This window comes from Prionailurus bengalensis, chromosome D1 (assembly GCF_016509475.1).
Source record: "Prionailurus bengalensis isolate Pbe53 chromosome D1, Fcat_Pben_1.1_paternal_pri, whole genome shotgun sequence".
NCBI lineage: Eukaryota > Metazoa > Chordata > Mammalia > Carnivora > Felidae > Prionailurus > Prionailurus bengalensis.
In genome coordinates this window covers 9,347,729-9,368,275 of record NC_057346.1, presented here as the reverse complement: position 1 = coordinate 9,368,275, position 20,547 = coordinate 9,347,729, and the positions used below count along the sequence as shown (strand labels likewise).

Here is a 20,547-nt window from a genome sequence, read left to right as displayed (position 1 = left end):
CCAGTTGGGTTTCTGCTATCTCAAAGGTCCTCATTTGTCTCCATCTTTCCTGGATCCTGAGACAATAGCCCCAACCTTTTGCTCTAACTAGCTGAAGTTGAATTTCTATCATTTACAACCCAAAGAATTTTTATGAATATGTTCGGCAATGAATTTTCCGCTTTGGCTCTGGGAAGACGCTGGCCATGGTTTTTAGAAAACGAATTTCGGCTAGAGGCTCAGTGGCACCAGCTACAGCTCAGCTCTGGAATTTTAAGAAACAAGATGTTAGGCAGGGCCATCCAGGAAAGTCCGTGTAACCTCTTTTAAGCAATGCTGTCTGGAAAAGTGTTTTATCTTATGGGGTGCACAAACAAAATCTTACCTTTGGCTTATGACCAAAGCCACTATGTGCAGAACCTCATCAGTGAGCACCAGTTGTGAAACATGACCCTACAGCGTGATGCCAACCTCTCTAGGCAAACACAGCAGTCAAGAGTATGAAAACCAAAAAGAATGTGCATGATGAGCGGGTGAGGAAATGAGTTTGAATTAGCTTCACTCTGAGGCTTTATATAACTGCAGCAGTATTTGGGGAGTATTTATCAAATCCTATTTCTTCCTTTTTGGGTGATATGAAATTACCTTCAGTGGTTGAAATTGGCTTTGCTCGTTGAAGGCTTGATTTTGTTACCCCTGTTTCTCTCTTTCAGGACTCACAGATAGCTGCCCGGTTCCTACAGTCGGCCAATGTTCCACTCCCTGTGGCAGTAGAAAAATATCACAACCAATAAATCAGAAATATTCCAAACAGACTCTAGGTCCAATATTTGTGTCTGTTTCACTGTAAGAGTGTTATGTTTTGGGGGGGCGCCTGGGTGGCTCAGTCAGTCAAGCGTCTGACTTCAGCTCAGGTCATGATCTCACGGTTTGTGAGTTCAGGCCCTGCGTTGGGCTCTGTGCTGACAGCTCAGAGCCTGGAGCCTGCTTCCGATTCTGTGTCTCCCTCCCGCTCTGTCCCTCCCCTGCTCAGGCTCTGTCTCTCTCTCTCTCTCTCTCTCTCTCTCTCTCAAAAAAAAAAAAAAAATAAATAAATAAACATTAAAAAAATTTAAAGAGTATTACGCTTTTCCCCTTGTCAAAGAGTATTATGCTGTTTCAAGGAGGGGTGAAATCACAGGAAATGAGGCTAAGACATAAGTCAGTCATGAATTACTCTTCTCATTTCTGCTTCTTAGTCTGGCCTGTCAAAGTAGCAGAAATTAGGAATTCAGATTATATAATATCATTGGACTTTAGAGAAATATTTACTCAGTAATGTCTTATGAAACTTTATTTGCAAACTTCAACTCCCTTTGGGTATGACTATAAATCACATGATTGAAACTGACACTGAAAAATACCCAAGTGCCACAAAAATAAGTGAAAATAAGGTTGAAATAGTTCCTTTTTTTGCTACCGTAATTAGAAAATGAAGTATTCTGCATAAGTACATTTTCTAAATAACCGAATATAATTTTTTAAATTACTGAAACTGAAGATTTTAAAGATTTTTAAAGAAACGTTTCTAAGACAGATCATGCATTTCCTTGTCTTACTATGTAGAATAGAAAACACAATAAAACTTATTTATTCAATAAATATTTATTAAGCACCTAGTATATGCCAGGCACTGTGAGAGGTCCCCAAGCTATGAAGACACACACATGATCCTGAACCCCATGAAGGTACATCTTAGCCATTTTCTAAGGACTCATGATTTTTGATGAATATGCATTACAGACCTGATACTTTTTAAAAAAAAATTTTTGTAACGTTTATTTATTTTTGAGAGACAGAAAGATATAGAGCAAGAGCGGGGGAGGGGCAGAGAGAGAGGGAGACACAGGATCCGAAGCAGGCTCCAGGCTCTGAACTGTCAGCACAGAGCCAGATGCGGGGCTCCAATACAGGAACAGCGAAATCATGACCTGAGCCGAAGTCAGATGCTTAACCGACTGAGCCACCCAGGCACCCCACAGACAAGATGCTTCTAAGTGCTTCTGACTTACTTAGGACTCAACACCTTGTTAGTTTTGTTGTGGTCAAATCCAACAACTTTGTTTTGCCTCATGACTTCTAATTTGGGAATCTTATTTAATAAGACTTTCTACATGATTAGGTCACAAAAGAGATCTATATTTTCTTCTTTTCCTTATCATTTGATCCTTCCAAGTACAATTTGTAGTCTAGCTCTGTATATTGTACAACAAAAGAATACAGTTTTATTTTTATTCATATCATCACATCATTTTTTTTTCTTCTGTAGAGGTCCTTATGTATTCTCTGTTAGGGGAAATCCAAAATATTGTATAGATTTTGCTGCATTTGACTATTACTGGCATAGAGGAATTTTACTGAATTTTGTAAGTTGATCCATCTGACAGTAAAGCTAACCTCTCACATCACTTCTTTTTGATTACTTGTTGATTCTACTGGCTTTTCTGGTTAGATGGTAATATTATCTGCATATGATAAGAGTTTAAGTATTTTTTTTAACATTCTTTATATCTTAGCTTTTTTGTCTTATAGTTAACTCACTAACCAGGAATTTGTAACGTAATGTATGTAATGTATGCAATGGTAAGCATCCTTATTTTGTTTCCAATCTTAATGGAAAGTTTTAAAATTTCTCTGCTAAGAATGATGTTTGCTTTAGGTTTTTGGTACTTCATCTTTATTAAGTTAAGGAAATTTCCTTTTTTATTGCCAGTTTTTTGAGAAGTGTTTTAAAATTATAAATAGTTATTAAATTATATCAAATTATTTTTTCGCCTCAGTCAAGATAATCATATGATTATCTCATTTAGTTTAATCATATTGTGAACTACACTGAACCAACCTCTCTGCCAACGCTTAGTTTCTGTTGCACATTTCCTCATGTAACCAGTTTCAGGTAGTTAGTCTTGTCTACTTTTCTTTTGTTCTTTCACTCATTTCTCCCTCTTATCTTTACTGTTTCCTTATTTGGTCCTCTGGGGGAGGGGTGTGCTTGTTGCTACTTTTTTCCAGATTCTTGGGTTGAATGCTTAGCATTTGTCTCCAATATTTCTTATTGCTGGCAAATGTGTCCCAAATGAGAAATTTCCCGCTAAGCACTTGTTTAACTGTGTTCTACCAATTTTGGCTTGCAGTATTTCCTTGTGTCTCTGTTATAAGTATTTTGCAATTTTCCTTAGGATATTCTTTTTAACCAAAGGGTCATTTAATAGTACGTTACTTAGTTTTCAGCATAGGAAATTAAAGGAAAGTCTTGTTGCTGAATTCTAAGTTTATTGCATGATGATCAGAGAATATAGTCTGTGTGATGCTGGTTATTTGTAATTTAACACAAAGAGTTTTGTAAATATTCCATGTTTGCTCAAAAACAATGCACATTCTCTGTAGGGTATAAAATTCTCTACATCTATTGGTTTGAGCTTATGAATCATGTTATCCCAATATATAATCTTTTACTTGCTTGGTTTTTTGTTTTTACTCAATTTAAAAGTTTCTGAAAGGGCTGTGTTAAAGTCTCCAATTACTGATTTTCACTCTGCAGGACAATGCTTTACATATTTATAGAATATATTCTTAGGCACATATATGCTCATTATTCTTACATCTTTGAATTACCATTCCTTTTACTAACATATAGCATCTTACACAACTCAACCAGGGAAATACCAGGGAAGTAAGAAAATTCTAGATGGCACAAACATGCAGGGATTTAGTAACCAATCCTATGTAAATGAGAAGATGGCTCCCATTGTTAGCTTGGAAATCTGGGTGGATGACAATAGGAATCACTAGGATAAGATACACAAAGGGCAAGAAGGGATAGAAAAGATGAAATGAGTAAACCTTTATTCATCTATTTATTTCCTCATTAAGTAAATATTTATTGAGTGCTTATTATATGTTAGGTAGTACACTAGGCATATTTGCCCAGAAAGTTTTCAGGTTACGTTTAAGATAAATTAGCCCCATAACCTCATCAAAGTTTTGCTCACAAACCATCAAAGTATAAAGACAAATCATAATGTAGAGATTCATTTACAAGAAATTGAATGTAATGGACTTTCTATAGTGCATGGCACCTATAGAGAATTCCCAGGCTAGAAGTAGGTTTAAGATCAACAGATTAGCATGATTTACAAGCTACAACTTGATTCCAACTAAAAAATAATGAGTTTATTCTTACAAATGAAATGATCCTATCTATTAGCACCAAACTGGACCTATAGCATATCCTCTTTGAAGGTTTCAATCTTCAGTGAGTGCACGAATTACCTGGATGCTTGATAAAAATGCAGATTCCTGAACTTCAACCCCAGAGATTCAGGAGGTCGGGAGGGAGCCCGAGTGTCTACATTTAACAAGCTTCTCAGCTTATTATGTATTTAGCAAGCTCCTCAGGTTACTACTGTATTTTGAGAAATGCTGCTGGACACTTTACTAATTCAAATTACTGGATGTTCATAAACAAAGAAACAGAATCCAAAAACTTACTACCTCCAAGGCTGGGAATGGACAATTGCCAAACATGTAGATTTATTTAGATGAGATCTTGTTTCTCAGGGACCACCAATTTGCTTCTTAAATACATTTAGAATGTTTAAAAAATGTATTAATATCGTCTAAGGGAAATAATCTCCATAGAAGGTATGAAAAACATAATTTTCTTACATTTCCAGCTACACGGTCTCCAAACTAGCCTTGTTTCTATATCTGCATAAAGGCTTTATTTTAATTTTATTTATTTTTAAGGCTTTATTTTTTTATTGCTAGGGATTCCTCTTTTAATAATGTCAGACTCAGTGACCACACAGATTTTTTACTAGTCCCTTCCATTGTGGAAGAGGCCCATCTTGTTGTTAGTTTCCCGGCTTAGGAAAGAGAGGGTAGTGAGCAAATTCTCTAGTTTTCTGTTAGCTGAGAAGATAAAAATTTACTCATTTTGACCCTGCTAAAATATTATTTTTCGCCTCTAGAAACTACCAAAAATCAGCAGCAAGTCACAGTGTCCTGTGATTTCTGGAAGCATCTTGGGAGCATTCTGGGAAAAAAAAAATCCCATGATCACCCTTTATCCATAAGGAGATTTTTTTCTCTCCTCCCCACACCCCAACTTAGGAAAACACTCTAATTTGCTTCCTGCTGACAACTGAAGCAGGTTTGGGAAGCTATTCAACTTTAATAATAAAAGACTCTATGTAGATTATAATCTGCTTAAATTCAGAACTGTTCTAGGATTAAGACACAGAAGTAAATTTGAAAATAGGGCTAAAATTGAATCAAGTTTAATATCCATGGTATTAAAGGGATAAAGACAATCATTATGTATTAGCAGATATGGACCTTTGGGCTAGGATAACAAGGTTGCCCCCAAACTGAACACTCAACAGATAGTGTAATGAATAAGCGTATATGATAGGCCATTCTGTTTAGGCCATCCAGTTAGAGAATTATAAAAATTTATGGGCAAGCAGTGTACAAGGGATTTTTCACAAAATATTCTGAGCTGACAACTAGATTAAATGGAAAAACATGTACAAGATTGGAAGAGGGCCATTGTGAATGGAAAAGTACACACTGCAACCAAAATGAGCATCATCAAACATGGGGCTGTTGGAGGACTTGGATTTAACCCAACAACGAATGACCCTGCAGCAGAATGAAGGTGAAGACACATACCAGGCTGGCAGACGGAGGAGGACACAGGGGTGCCCACGATTTGAAAACCTAGGGGCACATAGTATCTCCCATGATGAAAAGTGACTGCTATGTTTTAGTGACTGTGTCAGGTGATTAGAGCCTACACTGTCTCTCTTACCTGCTGATCTCATGATGCCTTATCAAAATATTAATGATCTTTACTCAGTACGAACTGTTAATACTAAGCCCAGGGGGGCAGTCAGTGATATCTCCAGTCTTCTAAATTCAACTACTTGGTTGATTAATTGTTCTGGAATTTTGACAGGGACTGGTACTGGCTTTACTGGCTTCTCACGTTTATAGCCCATTCTTTCTTTCTCTTTGAAAACCAGAATAACGTTTGCCGGTCTTAAGTCCTGGTTATTAGAAAATACATACTTAAACCACAGTGAGTTCATCATGAACATGTACTGGTAATCATATGCTGCCCGGGGGTGGGGGGTGGGGAATATAAAATGATTAAAATTGTGTTGAAAAACAGTCTGGCATTTTCTTAAAAAGTTAAACATACACTAACCATATATCCAGCCATTCTACTCCTAGGTATTTACCTGAGACAGTTGAAAACATGTACACACAAAACTTGTGTGCAAATGTCTGTAGCTGCTCTATTTGTAATAGCCAGGTACTGCAGTCAATCCCAACGTCCATCACTAAGTAAAGGGATAAATGAACCACAGTATATCTATGCCGTGGAATACTGCTTAGCAATAAAAAGAACTATCTGTACACACAACAACATGGATGAATCTCAAAATTACTATCATTTAGCAATTCTTTCAGTAAGAACCAGAAAAAGCAAGAGTGTATATTACTCCACATATTTAAAACTCTAGAAAATATGAACAAATCTATTGTGACAGAAAAGAGATCAATGGTTTCTGGTGACAGGGGTGGACAGGAAGGGAAAGATGGAATTATAAAGGGGTATGGGAAACTTTTGGGGTGATAGATAAATTCTTGATTATGACACGGGCTTCACAGGTGTATACATATGTCACCAGTAATCAAAATGTATACTTTACATATGTGCAGTTTATTGCATGTCAATTATGTCTCACTAAAGCTCAATAAAACATAAAATAAAGTGATTGCCTTTCACCGTTAGTGTTGGGAACAGAAAGAAGGCATCGCAGTTAGACACGTGTAGGGAGGTCCAATAGCATGTGCAGAAAGAACCATTAGGGTTTCATGATCCCTGCTCAAACTGGTTTCACCCATAGTTTTAGCGAACAAATATATATTTTGTAGCTGGCAAGCAAGGTAAATTATATGATGACCATGAAAGCTTTGGTATGGTGACACCCATACAAACAAATGACTAAGTAAATAAATGTCCCATTAAATGAAAAATAGCACCAACTTAAGAGAAAGACGACCTTACTTCCCCTTGGAGTTTCCTCTGACACATTATTGACAAGTGGCTCGTGTTGGGTCGGGTGAGCCTCTGTTTGCCGCTCTGACGTTGGATGATTATGTATACTAATTGGGCATAGAAATAGAATTTTGTGAAAATGCCCATCTTGTGAAGCTTCTTTGTTCTAATTTCTAGCATAGATTGCCTGCTGCTTGAACCCAAAGTATATTCCCTCTTACTGGCCCTTAAGCCAGGGGTCCTTATTTTAAATGCAGATTCTGAGGCCACAGCGAAGACACTGAGAAAGTCTGAGGAAAGGCCCAGGAATGTGCATTTTATAAATAGGTGGTATGAGACAGAGGGTCTGAACACCATGCTTGATTCTCTAAGCCTGAGGACAAAAAAGGATGTCTCATCCGTACCATCCGTCCACATTACAGACTATCAAATCTACAAAACAGCTCCTTAACACGTTACCAGCTTTTTAAATCACAGGGTCTTTCCACATCTTATCCCTTCATGGGGAACACATTTTAAACCATTTGTATTGCTTCGCCTACCAGAAAAGTCAGTCAAAACCAGAAACTTTTCACAGCATTTACTGCTCTATCATCAGCCTTGGAGGTTTATAGATTACTGAAATAATTGCGATATTAGAGGATGGGCCCCCTGCTCTGCATCTGCTATATATTATTCTGCAGGCATAATAACTTCGATAAGCTTGTGTACAAGCAATTCAACTTCAAATGTGGGTTGGTGGAGGCACTGAGTACCCTAAGTACAGATTCCAGAACATGTTCGAAATAACCACTACAAGATGTTCTGGAATTGAGCTATAATGTTAGCCTAACAGATATTGGCAGGCATTCTTTTTTATTTGATAAAACAAATAAGGCAGTGGAATTTATTGCACTATTTAGTAGGGGAAACAAAGCAAAAACCTGTAAGAGAAAACAAAGAAGCTCTTTTGCTTTTAACAAAGAAACTAATGTAAATGCCTTAAAAGGGGGGCTGCTTATCATCTTGGGCAACTTGCCCACATCTGGACCTCAGCATCGCATGCGTGGACTTCCTCCTCTCCTGGGCCCTCCCCCAGCCCTCTCTCAGCCAATCGATTGCAACATCCTTATTGGACTGACCTGCACAGCATTTCTCAGCTCGTCCTCTTGTCTCCATGGCCTGTCACCTGGGTCAGGCCTTCCTCACCTCTCACCTGACCATTTGCTACAGCCAAGGCCAATGCAGCGTTAAGTCTCCACGTGTGGTCTTCAGACCTGCAGCATCAGCACCTCCTGGGAACTCGTTAGGAATGCAAGTTCTCAAGCCCCTCTCCGACCTCCTCCAGACTTCTTCCAGAGACCGTGGGGGTGGAGCCCAGCCATGGCTGATTTAACAAGTCCTTTGGGTGACTGCTCGCTCAAGACTGAGAACCATCGCTCTGAGCATCGTCCCCTTGGTGGGTCCTCTTCCTAGCCACAGTTATTTTACCCACCACTGACAAAGAAAATTTCCAAAGCATAGATATGATCATATCGCTCCCGAGGGTGAAAGCCTTCAACCTCCCTGATTGTTAATACCGGTAACATGGAATGTCTCCTGGGCACTCCCTCTGTGCTAGGCAGAGTGGCTCCGGCTGGGCATAATGGATATTTAGGACACGCACGAGGTGTGGATGTGTGACCACCTACTCTTTGTGGTATCTGCAGTGGTCCCCATCAGTGGCTCCCAGCCCTGGATGCACATTAGAGTCACCTGGCAGGCTTAGTAAAAATATACCACCCAGGAACAATTAAGTGGGTCTTGTATCATGTTTTCAGAAGCTCCCTGAGACGATGTGTGTGAAACTGGGGTTGAGAGCCACCAATCTCTGTGACCCCTATCTTCTCAGCCTGATTCTCCCACAGCTAAGGTGGCTTTGTCCCCATCGGCAGTGGCGGCCACTGCCTTGCCTCTGGCTCTGTCATCCATCTCGTTCTTGGACAAAAGAAGGTAAGAAACTGGGGGGCGGTGGCTGAGCTGACTCGGCATCCTGTCATCTACCATCCACCCAGTGTTTCCAGTTTAGAAACTGCCCTGGCCTCTCTGCACTCCACTTTCTACACCACAGCCTGAGTGAGGTTGTTTAAATCTAAGTCAGACCACAGTGGTCTTATGCTCAGACCCCTCCCTCCACTGGGCTTCCCATCCCATTGACTCGTGAACCCCCACGAGTTCACCCCATGACTTACGTATCTTCTCCTTTTCCCCCACCCCTCATGCCATTCACCTATTGCCTCTCTGGCCTTAGCAAATAGTACTGTCCCTCCAGCTTACTCCACTCCAGCCACCCGAACTCCTCACCATTTCTTAGGCACACTCCTGCCTCAGGATCTTTGCACGTGCTGCTTCCTCTGCCTGCAATCATCCTCCCCTACTTAACCACTTTCCTTCCTCCTTTACCTCTTTCAGGCCACAGCTGTTATCTCAGTAAGGCCTGCCAGGACCATTCTATTTAAAATTGCTAACATCTTCTCCGGGTTCCCTGCTTTCATCTTTGCTTTATTTATTTATGGTGTTTATTATCTACCTCTCAACACAAACTTCACAAGGGAGGGAGCTTTGTCTGCTGTATCCCAGGACTTAGACAAGTGTATGCACACAGTGAGTGCCTAATAAATATTGCTAGAATGAATGCATGGCTGGGCCCATGCCCATCTCATAGTCCACAGTGGAGCCTGGGCCTCTGTCTTGACCCCTAGGTGGCCTCACCTCTATCCCAGGCCATCTAAGACAGGATCTCTCCTCTGGCCTGGCCTACAGGGGTGATAGAACTGCTTGGCACACCAGCCAGGGTGCTCATCCCTCCTGCCACATCTAGTTCTGCCTCTGCCCTGCCTGCACTCCTCTGTTAGCCCACTGGCTCAGCCCAATCCTGCTGCCTATTTCAACAGGTGCCTATTGGCATGTGGTCGATACACTAAGTATATTAGTCCATACCATTCTGGTGGAAAACACCAGTGGGCAGGCCTGTCCCATTTATCTCGGGAGCTCTAACAGAGGATCCATCATGTATCACCAACACTGAACCAAGATCAAATGTTATATCTGTTTATCTGTCTTTCTATTGTCCATCCTCCCTGGACTATAAGCTCCAAGGGACAGAGATTTCCATTTCTTATTGTTGTTTTTATTGTGGTTCTCCAGTGCCAACACAGTGACTGACCTATCGTCGTCACACATTACATAAATATTTGTTGAATGAATAAATGCATCCCACGGTTATTGGTTAAACACGTCGCTGCCACTGCTGAGTCCTCAAGGTATGAAAATTAAATAAGAAAAGCAACACAGGGCATTGATTCCATTTCAGAGAATTTACAGAGTGGGCTGCCAGGATTCCTGGTTCACACCCTTCATCATTCACACCCTTTGTTGCTTGGTCCTGAAAGGGGAGTCAGCAAGAAATAAATCACACGTGTGGAAAGTCACTTTAGGAATGCTAGTAAAGGTATAAGATAACACAAATGGAGTTTCACAGCCATATATTACAAAATCAGCAAGCACCTATCGCAAAACCTGAAAAATTGACATCTAGACATTTGCAAACTTCCAGATGTGAGATGACAGGTGGGACCAAGCAGATACGTAATTGATATTTTTACTTTTCATGGTGAGACGCAGCCTTAAGGAACTTAGAAGAACAATTGTAAAGTAAGCTACATTCTCTTATGCTGAAGAAAAATGGCGATTTATGGTGCTTTCCTATGACGATATTTCCTGGGCCACAACAGCCTTGGGAACAGAAAGCAAAACAAAAGAAAACAAAACATCTGACACTTCTGATGGTCACAGAAGTGCTGGTTCTTTGTCTTGCCTCTGACGGGAACAGGAAGTACAGGGACAGTGTCTTGTTCTGGGGATACTGTGAAGGAGACTTGCGTACGTCATCTCATCTGGTTGTCCTAATTGTCTATGAGGAAGAAGTAATTATTCCCAAGTAAAAAATAAGGAAAATGAAGTTCAGCAAAATCTAAGTGACTTTAAGGTAGGAATTTGGGATCACCAGAAGGACGGACGTTCCCTCTGCTTTCCCTTCCCCCTGACCTCCACGCATCACCACACCCCCAGGCTCCTCCCCTCCTCAGCTATTTGCATGTCTTGCTCATGGCTGTGGATACACTTACACTAACACGGAAGCATAAATATTTAGTGCAAACACAGGACATACTCATACTAAAAATCGTTTATTGCTTATCTGAAATTCGAATGGAACTGGCTGTCTTGTATTCTTATTTTCTGAATCTGACAATCCTATTTCTGGTATTCCTTTGGAAAGAATTTCTCTTTTTGTGCCGCGATAGAAGAGGATTTAACTAAAAATAACAGAATGTGGAGGAAAACCGTAGGAAGTACTTGTACATCTTAATCTATCATCTCTCTCACCTCATTAGCCTGCGGTGCCACTAACCAGACTGGGTCTTAAACCACCATTATTTGTGAGCTTGTTTCTCCCCCAACAGATGACGAGAGGCTGCGGGGAGGAGGATTACTTGCACAACCCATTCCATGCGTTTCCTTAGCACGTCATTCAGTGCCCTCACAAAGGGGCACCATCTCTTGGAGTCATCCAAGCAAACTGGTCCCACCCAGAGGAATGAGGGAGGACAAGGGCGGGGGGTGTGGATGATTGGCGGGGAGGTATGACCTTACCCGAGTGGGAAATATACTCAGTCCTGTGTACGGAATACACAGATTCCATATTTGCGAATTCACCTGCTGGCAAACATTTATTTGTGACCCCCTAATCAATACCTGTGGCCCTTCAGTCATCATTCACAGATGTGCACAGAGCAGGAAAACGTCGGAGTCAACGGACACGCACGTTCCCAGCCTAACCTAGAGAGAGCAAGGGGAGGCTCGGCCAGCATGTTTTATCTCTCCTAGTGCAAACAAGGGTCCTTCTTACAGTGTATTAAGTACCACGTTTTCCACATTTTTGTACTTTTTGTGGGTGATTTCATTGTTTGGAATGGCCCCAAAGTGCTGCCTAGTGTTTAAGCACGGAAAGGCTGTGATGTGCCCTGTGGAGCAAATATGTGTGTTAGATAAGCCTTGTTCAGTCATGAATTAGTCATGCTATTGGCCATGAATCCAATGTTAATGAACAATTATATATATATACATACATATATATACACACACACATATATGTTTATATACGTATATATATGACATATGCACGATCAATATAACATAATATATAATCAGCTATATACATAATAAGTCATCTTTAAACAGAAACACTTAATCAAACATGCTTAGGTGTCGATCTGTTGATGAAAGTATGACCATGGCTCACAGGAACATGGCTCCCCTAGGAGCCGTGATTCAGTATTCTCTCATTTAAGGTTCATAGCAACCTGACACCCTAACTGCTGTGCATAATGAGAATCAACTTCTATCTCCTAGATTTTTTCATTTCTAGGATCATGACAGTTAATTCATCACGCTGGCATACGGACAACTTTGGGTCAGAGAGATAGATTACTAAAACACTTCTCTCAAAAGAGGGAAAAAACCTGGCAGACCGTGATATTAGAAACTGGAGAGGGGATCCAATGGACTTGCTAGTTTATCCCAAAACTGAAGGTGATCCTTTTGAGAACATTCCAGAAGCAAGCCTTCCTGTTTCTGGCATTGGCTTTTTCTTTACAAACTTAATTTTTATTCCTACTTCTCAAGGAGAAAGTTTCCTGGCAGCAGGTGATGGTACTGATGGGATTTTTATCTCGGGATCAGATATCTTTTTGTTCGGCTCCGAGAAAAATCCAAGCAATGGATTGCTTCAGAGCTTGACAAGCATAGGGTTAAGATGTCCATGAGATTTTTATTAATGTAGCCAGGAGAGGCCAGAAAAAGCCGATTTATCGATGTCAGCCCCCTTAACCCCATTTTGCCTGAATGACTCAATCATCAATTGCACAGGATCTTGTTTCTTCTGGGAATGCTAAAGGCTGTTAGAATTAAATTACCACCGCTCAAACATTTTGTACTTGTTGCTTTTGAAAGAAAGCCTTGTCCAAAAGGCCTCTTATCTCCTGGAGTGAGGTACAGAAATCCTTGAACAAAACCAGACAGGTGGATTAGAAGATGTTCTCTGAGTCCTTCTTTCTTTTTTTTGAAGTTAGACAGAAACAGGCTCTTCAACCCCTGACTGGGTGGGAGGTGTTTGTGAATCAGCAGCTCCTTCTTTCAATTCCCTCCTCCTTCAGTGCATCAGGCTCAGCAGACTCAGCCAGGGGCAGAGTGGTGAAGGGACTTGCCCGGATTTTGCTATTTCTTTACCTCCCTCATCAAGGTCTCTGGTGTTCATTCTCCATCCTCACTTTTAGGGAAAAAATACCAAGTAAAGGAGTTTCTGAGAGTATAAATTGATACAACCATTTTTGGGGGCAACTGGCAATATCAATTTGAATTTGGAATGTGCCTACCCTTTAACCCGGCAATTTCACTTTGGGAAATTTATCCTACAAATAAATACACACACAAATATCTGTGGATACAAATGACCACGAAGTCCTGTTTTTAACAGTAAAAAAAAAAAAAAAAGAATCCCCAAAACAACAACAAAAAACCCCTAGAATTAACCTACAATGTCATGTGTGAAATCCATTAAAGAACAAGGCATCTCTCTCTGTACTGACTTGGAATGATGTCTGCTAACCAAACATGGCAGGCTGCAGGAAATGTACGTATAGTCTAGCTGTGTGAACAGAACATGTGTGCTTAGAAAATGTGTCAAAGGATGATCACGATCTGTTAATCATGGTAATCTCGGTGGCCATTTGAATTGGGAAATGGCAGGTTGGGGGGAGGGTCGGAGCTGAGGGGTGGCTTTTCATTTGTATTTTACATATGTTTTATTGTTTATTTTATTACAGTAAACATCTCTTACTTTTATGCTGCTGTAAAAACACATTTTAAGAAAGATTCCAAAAAGTTTTATTTTTCATTCTAGGAACTTCTGTGGAGAGGTAATGAATAACACCACCTCTTGGATAATGACAAGTCACAGCGTTGGGCCGCTGCCGTGTTCATGATGTGCTGACTCCATGGTCCACTTCATTGATGCTGGATGGATTTAGATGCTTTGCGCCTCATTCCTGGGCTACCTTTCATATGGTTATCTGTGACACACTGAAGAACAGGTATGGAGAATATTTAGCCATGAAAGGATTAGCTGCCAAGAAGTGGGGTCCAGTTAGATGGGGCCTAACTGGTGTGCAAGAGTGGGGGGCTTAGAAAGTGATCACTCAGTCACTGAAACTTAATGACCTTGACCAATGTGATTGGTTCTGAAGTGACACTACTGAAAACTCGTCCTTGACATATAGCAGGAGCAAGAAAGAGGGCAAGTAAAATGTTGCAATGATCTGAATCCAGAAGGAGAAATCCAGAAACTCTGCTTTCAACAGTTTCATCCATAATCAGTTCAAAAGACATTTGTGGCCTAGTCACTGTATTTGTTGACGTGTGCTGTGTAAAAATATATTCTTTGAGCTTTGACCAATTGATTGATTCATTCAGTTATTCAGCCAGCATTGATAGAGCTCCCGCTATGTGCTAAGCCCTGGGTGTCATTTAAATAGTAAAACGATCACTCACTCATGCTTAGCAAAGCCCACAAGAAAATACTCAAGCATTTGAGTGCCGAGGAGTCGAGCATAGCTGAGGTGTGAAGTACCGACTTCCATTACTACAAATCAACACTGGCGTCTGTTGTAATATATTGCTTATTTGAAAATGCTAATAAAGAAACTTCCCTGAAGGTGACAGGCAAAATGTCCTCATTCAATTTTAAGCTGTCCTGTTTCAAAACAAGTAGGAATCAGATGAGTCAATAGCGCAAAAAAATTCTTTTGGCCAAAGTCCGCAGACAGAAACTGGGAACCGTTTTTATTTCAGATCTCCAGGAAAATATCAAAGGAGAGACGGCCTCATTCAGAGGAAAGGATCCATATGATCTACAAGGATCCCTCAAGGAGAAGACAACAGACAAGCAGGGGGTGGGGGGACCAGCATAAAGACTCACCTCTGAGCAAATGAAAAAACATAAACAGGCCAACATAGGAATCTTGTACGAGGACCTGTGAGAGCGGCTTCTGATGCTTCCTGCCAAGCACAGAGCTGATCCCAGCTCCTCTGTGGTTCTCTTCTGGACTGAAATAAGAAAAAGACAAATTCATTATTTCTTCTGCCTGCCTAAGAAACATATTCCTCCTCCCCTCTCAGATATCACCTATTTCACTGCCCCCCCCAACCCCTTTCTGTTAACCAACAATTTTTGCTGAATCTATGAGTCTGTTTTTTTGTTTTGTTTTGGGTGGTTTTCTGTTTTGTCTTTTAGATTCCACATATAAGAGAAACCATACAGTATTTGTCTTTCTCCATCTGACCTATTTCACTTAGTATAATACACTCCAGGTCCATCCAGGTTGTTGCAAATGGCAGAATTTCATCCTTTTTTATGGCTGAGTAATATTCCATTGTATGTATATGTATAGGTATATATATGTACAGGTATATAGGTATATATACATATTACATATGTATATGTATACATATATGTAATACAATAGTACATATTACATATACATATTACATAATACATAATACATATACTATATATATATATATATATATATATATATATATATATACCACTTCTTCTTTATCCATTCATCTATGGATGGACACTTGGGCAGCTTCCAAGTCTTGGCTATTGTAAATAATGCTGCAATAAACATAAGGGTGCACATATTTCTTCCAATTGGTGTTTGAATCTCTGTTTTGACATGGGTTCTCAGTGCTCCAGAGAGAAGAGAAACAAAGACATGTAAATACAAACGTTCTTCACCCTGCTCTCACCCACCTGGAGGTGAACTTTGGGTTGCTACTTATTGTGTGACAGGCAGTACGCTAAGTATTTCAGTAAAAATAGTCAACATTTACTGAGCCCTTATGACCTTTTGGGTAACTTTAAGTTTTACATAGATTAAGTCACTTGATCGTCAGAGTTTACCTGTAAGGTTGGTGTTCTTACTCTGTTTCACAGAGGAGAAAAGTGGGGCACTGAGAGGTTAACTTATATCTAAGATACCACAGTGAGGGTTTGCACCTGGGCAGTCTGACTCCCAAGTCTGCTCTTGTATGTGATATGACAATGCCTCTCCATTCTTTATCTCACTTAACTCTTACCCCAGACATCTGCCCTAGGGACAATTACTCTCTTAATTTCACTGATGAGGAAGCAATGCCCTGAAAAGGCTGAGTGAACTTGCCCAAGATCACAAAATGTTTCATTTTGGTAGACTACCCTGGATTCAAACTCAGATTTATTCAGTTCCTATCATTCTCTTTTATAGCATCTTGTAATTTCCTTCACTAACCTACATATTTAAAAGACTGTACTAATATCTTCTAGGTCATGGAGATGGCTTGCTGTTGGACTAATGAGTTGAGTGAGGTCCTAGGTTTCCCACTGAGGAGCTGAGTGACTGGGTTATACCCCATGGCACCTCTCTGCCTGCCAGCCATTCTCTACCCTCCTCTGCTCTTCCCTGTGTTCAGGGACCACCTCATCCTGCTCATTTGTCCTCTGGCCTCCTGTTGGGTTCAGCTAATGGGGTATTTAACACAGTGCTTACCCTTGTCCTTCTTGCCCCCTCCCCACTCCCCGCCCCCCCCCCCCCCCCCCCCCCCCCCCCCCCCCCCCCCCCCCCCGCCACTGTGGCCACTGGTCCCCTTAGGTGGCTCTTCTTCTATGGCTCTCACTCTCCCTGGAGGATGATAACATCATGCCTCCCTGCTAACCCACCACCCAGCCCCTTTGAGCCTAGAGGTGATAACAGCTCTCCTCCACTTGTTAGTTTCTGGGTGCTTCATCATGTCTTATGGATGGGTGCACTATTTCCTGACAGAGCTCTGACTGACTGAAGACCCTTAAACAAGGCATGCAGATTTTCGGCCTCAGTTTCCTTTAATGTAAAATAGGGATATGATATCTACCCAAATGGTACTATCATATTTCAATTGCTCAGGACAGTACCTGACCCAAGGTAAGTGGGCACTAGATAGCAGCCATTTAAATGATCATTTTCATCATGACTATTCCATGCCCTGAGGTCCTCAGGCACTGATCACCTATGATATGTGACTAGGCAGGATTATCATAAACAGCAGGAATTCATGCCTCCTTAGCAATCTCAGTGGGAGTACAAAAGTGGGTCTCCATGACCCGTGACTCTGTGGCCAGTACACTCTTTACCTTTCACTAAGGCTGGCCATTAGAAATAACAAAGTTTGGTTTTTGTGAGATCATACTTTTTAAATTGACCACATGCTGTGCTTAATTCTTAAGTACTTAATTCTGACAGTGACTTTAAGGAGTGGTTCCCAGTTATAACTCACACGAAGTGGCCTACCCAGGGTCAGCCACAGGCAATGAGGCTGAGATTAAACTCATGCCGAACTCACATCTCTCTCTCCCTGAAGCCTGGTTCCGCGGTCCCTGTGGGAGCTGGAGGGGGGATGGCCATCAACAGCAGGATCTCCCCGCTTCCTTCCAAGAGGAAGCTCAGCTTTCTTAGTGGTGCATATCCAACAATACAACACTCTCCTCCCTCCTTCCTCCCACCAAGCCTACTTATTATTCTGTGATACAGGAGGCAAACTGGGTCCCCCAGGGTGCCTAATGAGTTTGGTAAGCCAGTAAAAGGGGCAATGCTGAGTCTTGAGGTGGGTGTGTGTGATTAAGCTGTGGGGACTTCAAAGTGAGGTCAGGGGTCTGTGGAATCCATCAAAGGAAGCTTCTTGCCAGGAGCCACACAGAAGGATGACAGAGCAAGAAGGACTCCTGCGGAGAGGGAGGGCTGGCTGGGGGCTCGAGAGGGAACAAGAGGCTGGTAAGGCAAGCACAATAAAGGCGTCAGCAGGGATGAGGCCTCTGCATCCCCACATGAGTGATGGGGTTCCTACTAATGAGAAGCTTGGAGACAGAGTGGGCCCCAATGAGCCCCGGAGGCAGAGGAGGAGATGAGGGGTGCCCGTGCCAAGAGTGCTGACAGAGATCTTGGCTGCAAAGCCGCCCAGGACAGGGAGCTCAAATTTGCTTTCTCATTAGCTGAAATATTTGGAATAAATAAACGGATGCCTCTGGAGCCCACGTTATTGCATTTGGAATCATCTGTCATCAGGGTTGGGAGAAGGAAAGACATTCATGCCTCTGAAGTATATCCATTTTGAAAATACTTGAATAGACTGGTCACTTGCGCGAAAGAAAAGATACACTTATATAGGTTTTCCCCTCCCCACCCCCCATGCTCAAAGAAAACACTCCATGTGTACCTTAACCTTACAAAAAGAAAAGAAAAGAACCCCCCAGGCTTTCTCGCTGACTAAGAGAGAAGGAGTAGACAGTTGTCTCACTGAGGATACTCGGCAGGGAGCTGGGGACCTTGACATAACCTTAACACATTTAGTGAGGGGAGTCTTTCTCCATATGACATCTTCTAGGGATGGGCTTTGAGAATCTCTAAATAAACCTCACATTGAGTAAATACCTGCAATACATACATATTGGGCCTGTTAGCCCATGTTTGTTGGGGTCTCCCTGCTTCTTGAGAACCAGACAAAATTGGCCTTACTTTTCTGTGGATCAATAAGGGGATGACAGTTTCCTGGTCATCTCTGGGTCTTCCTCAGTCGACAAACCATTTCATCGGCCTGTGTATCCATTCCTGGTGTACAGAAAGCTAAGACACAAAACCAGGCTTCTTCCTTCACTCCCCCAGAAAGACTCACTTCCCCAGAAAGACTCACATACAACAGGGTGTGTTGTGCGTGCAGTCAGATCAGCTGGGGACTTGGAGGATCAGAGGAGTTATCTCCAAAGCAAATGTGAACAGACTTAAAATTGGATATTAGGTATCCTGTCCTGGAAAGTCCTCTGGGAACCCCATCCTGGGGATTTTACCGGATCACTTCATATCACAGGTGCCCCAGCCTCAAATCAGATGGGTGCCCCCCCCCCCCCGGCTTCCCATATTTCTCTGTTGTTACTTCCTTCACTCATCACACACACCACCACTGCCACCACCGTGGTCATCACCACCATCATCACAGCCATTATCGTCACCACCATCCCCCCCCCACCACATAACCACCATCACCACATCATCACCACTGCCACCCATCACCATCATTACCACCACCACCACCACATCATATCACCGTCACCGCCATCATTGAGGGCCCTCGCCAGAATCTCACCATGCTGACATCCTCATATGAGACTTCCACCCTCCAGAACAGTGACAAAATACGTTTCTGTTGTTTAAACCACCCACTCTGTGGTATTTTGCTATGGAAGCCTGAGATAACACAGGTATTTTCCCAGATAAAGTCAGTATATCCACCCCCCCAGCCACCAAAAGTAATTTTGTTATTGCTATTAGTACAATTGTCTTTTGACCCCTCTCCTTCTCAGTATACAAGTGTCAACAAAGAAAAAAAATCTAATTTCTCCCTTCAGGGTCCTTTGTAGATAGGAGATGGCTCTGGATTTTGCCCCTAACTGGCTGGTTGGGCTCAGGTGTCTGATTTATCATTCTAAGTGTAAGTTCATCTGCAGATTAAGTGCAGTAGTTGGAATAGATGATTTATGGTGAAATGTATGACTTGATGATTTACAGAGACAGCAACTGTAGATAATCCCTGAACAATAGCAAAACCTTATGAATAAATGTAGTATGAAGGCTGGGAATGCAAACTGTTGGCATCTTCTCTTGGAGATAATCTGTGAATCTGGAAGGACGATCCTGGGAAGGTGCTCCACACCTCATCTCATTGAATTTCACTTAACATTAAAATCAGGATTGAGTATGAAAGAGGTTGATAATGTGTTTTCCTTATAATACCCCCAACTTAGGGCCTACTTCTGTGAGGCCCTGGGATGAAATAGTTGAGACGTCTTTCAAGTTATTCCATTAATCTGAACTTTTTCTTTTCAGCAGAAGGAAATGTTTCTATCCTGCATCATTTAAATTCTTTGTCATTCTCTAAGTATTTATGGAAGCCTTAATAATATCTCCTATTATGCTTGGTAACATGATCATTTATCTAAAAAAAAAAATGTGTCCTCTGAATCATCTGAGGATCTTGATAAGAAAAATTCTCTAAATCTCTTTTTAATTACAGAAGATTCAGAAGTCCTTTGTACACTGTGCTAAAGCACACTTCCTTCTCGGCATTTGCTCCTTCTCTATCAATCCAGAGGAATGCAAGAATCCAGAAAAAAAACCATTTGGTTTTATCTGGGTCAGATCTAAAAGACTCCTCATGGGAAGCATGAATTTCCTGCCTTGACAAAGATAAAATGATGACCAACTCCTCTGAATTTGTAAAACAGAAAGTTTTGGGACAGCAGCAAGTTGGGT

At 41.5% G+C, this 20,547-nt stretch overlaps 1 long non-coding RNA gene across 1 annotated transcript; it reads right to left on the bottom strand.

Annotated features, from left to right (window-relative positions):
- Positions 1-536: 536 nt before the first annotated feature.
- Positions 537-15,327, bottom strand: LOC122482937. The gene is made up of 2 exons (XR_006297254.1): positions 15,144-15,327; positions 537-741 (listed from the first exon to the last, which is right to left on the bottom strand). It is a non-coding gene; the product is annotated as an uncharacterized LOC122482937 (long non-coding RNA).
- Between the last annotated feature and the right edge of the window lie 5,220 nt (positions 15,328-20,547).